This window comes from Nomia melanderi, unplaced genomic scaffold (assembly GCF_051020985.1).
Source record: "Nomia melanderi isolate GNS246 unplaced genomic scaffold, iyNomMela1 scaffold0085, whole genome shotgun sequence".
Taxonomy (NCBI): Eukaryota; Metazoa; Arthropoda; class Insecta; order Hymenoptera; family Halictidae; genus Nomia; species Nomia melanderi.
This window is the reverse complement of record NW_027475200.1, coordinates 270,001-272,666: the sequence shown is the minus strand read 5'-3', so window position 1 is coordinate 272,666 and position 2,666 is coordinate 270,001.

Genomic DNA, 2,666 nt, shown 5'->3' with positions numbered 1-2,666 from the left:
TATACTTTATACAGTTTTATAAATTTTTATATAGTGTTATATAGTTGTATTAATTTTATTTTATTTTATGTAGTTTTATATAGTTTTATTAGTTTTATATAGTTTTATATAGTATTATTAGTTTTATATGATTTAATATAGTTTTATATAATATTATATAGTTTTATTAGGTATATATAGTTTTATACAGTTTTATACATTTTTATATAGTTTTATATAGTTTTATATAGTTTTATTAGTTTTATATAGTTTTATAGTGTTTTGTACAGTTTTATATATTTTTATATTGTTTTATATAGTATTACATAGTTTTATATAGTTTTATACAGTTTTATAGAGCTTTATATAGTTTTATATAGTTTTACACAGTCTTATATATAGTTTTATATAGTTTTATACAGTTTTATATGTTTTTATATACTTTCATGTAGTTTTATAAAGTTTTATATTGTTTTATATAGTTTTATATCGTTCTATACATTTTTATATAGCTATGTATAGATTTATATAGTTTTATATAGTTTAATATGGTTTCATATAGTTTTATTAGTTTTATTAGTTTTATATAGTTTTAAATAGTTTTATATAGTTCTATATAGTTTTATATAGTTTTATGTAGTTGTATATAGTTTTATACAGTATTATATTGTTTTATGTAGTTTTATACAGTTCTATATAGTTTTAATAGTCTTGTATAGTTTAATGTAGTTTTATTAGTTTTATATAGTTTTATATAGTCCTATATAGTTTTATATAGTTTCATATAGTTTTATATAGTTTTATGTAATTCTATATAGTTCTATTAATTTTATATTGTTTTATATAGTGTTATTTAGTTTTATATAGTTTTATATAGTTTTATGTAATTCTATATAGTTTCATTAATTTTATATTGTTTTATATAGTGTTATTTAGTTTTATATAGTTTTATAAAGTTTTATACAGTGTTATACAGTTTTATATAGTTTTATACAGTTTTATTGGTTTCAATAAGCGTCAATAAACTGCATTTTTATGCATGGATTAAACATTGAAAAAATTTTGAAACTTGTGATAAAAAAGTTTATTCTTGACCGTTCGGACTTTGAAACATTTCGGGAAGTCCGGTTCGACTGCTGGAATTACCGCACGGCCTGGACAGCTCGCATCGACCGATACATTTTTTCCATTTTCAGTGAACAAAAAATTTTTGTCAATTTTCTCAACGTTAAAAACGTTAATAAACTGCGTTTTTATGCGTGGATTAAACATTGAAAAAATTTTGAAATATGTGATGAAAAAGTTTACTCTTGACCGTCGGGACTTAGAAAAATTTCGAGTACCCCGGATCGCCTGCTGGAATTACCGCACGGCCTGGATAGCCCGCATCGACCGATACATTTTTTCCATTTTCAGTGAACAAAAAATTTTTGTCAATCTTCTCAACGTTAAAAACGTTAATAAACTGCGTTTTTATGCATGGATTAAACATTGAAAAAATTTTGAAATATGTGATGAAAAAGTTTACTCTTGACCGTTCGGACTTAGAAAAATTTCGAGTACCTCGGATCGCCTGCTGGAATTACCGCACGGCCTGGACAGCCCGCATCGACCGATACATTTTTTCCATTTTCAGTGAAAAAAAAATTTTTGTCAATTTTCTCAACGTTAAAAACGTTAATAAACTGCGTTTTTATGCGTGGATTAAACATTGAAAAAATTTTGAAATATGTGATGAAAAAGTTTACTCTTGACCGTTCGGACTTAGAAAAATTTCGAGTACCCCGGATCGCCTGCTGGCATTACCGCACGGCCTGGACAGCTCGCTCCGACGAATCGGTTTTTTCCATTTTTTCCGAAAAATAAATTTTTGTAATTTTTTTTAATGTCAAAAACGTTAATAAACATCATGTTTACGCATGGATTAAACATTGAAATAATTTTAAAACGCTTATTAAAAAAGTTTACTCTTGACCGTGGGGACTTAGAAAAATTCCGGCTTGCACGGATTCGACCACTCTGTTTTTCGGAGTTTCTGAGAAAAATAAATTTTTGTAATTTTTTTTAATGTTAAAAACGTTAATAAACGTCATGTTTACGCATGGATTAAACATTGAAATAATTTTAAAACGCTTATTAAAAAAGTTGGTGTCGACCGTGGGACTTAGAAAAATTTCGGGAAGTCCGATTCGCCTGCTGGAATTACCGCACGGGCAGGACACCTCGCTCCGACGAATCGGTTTTTTCCATTTTTTTTGAAAAATAAATTTTTGTAATTTTTTTTAATGTTAAAAACGTTAATAAACGTCATGTTTACGCATGGATTAAACATTGAAATAATTTTAAAACGCTTATTAAAAAAGTTGGTGTCGACCGTGGGACTTAGAAAAATTTCGGGAAGTCCGATTCGCCTGCTGGAATTACCGCACGGGCAGGACACCTCGCTCCGACGAATCGGTTTTTTCCATTTTTTCCGAAAAATAAATTTTTGTAATTTTTTTTAATGTTAAAAACGTTAATAAACATCATGTTTACGCATGGATTAAACATTGAAATAATTTTAAAACGCTTATTAAAAAAGTTTACTCTTGACCGTGGGGACTTAGAAAAATTCCGGCTTGCACGGATTCGACCACTCTGTTTTTCGGAGTTTCTGAGAAAAATAAATTTTTGTAATTTTTTTCATT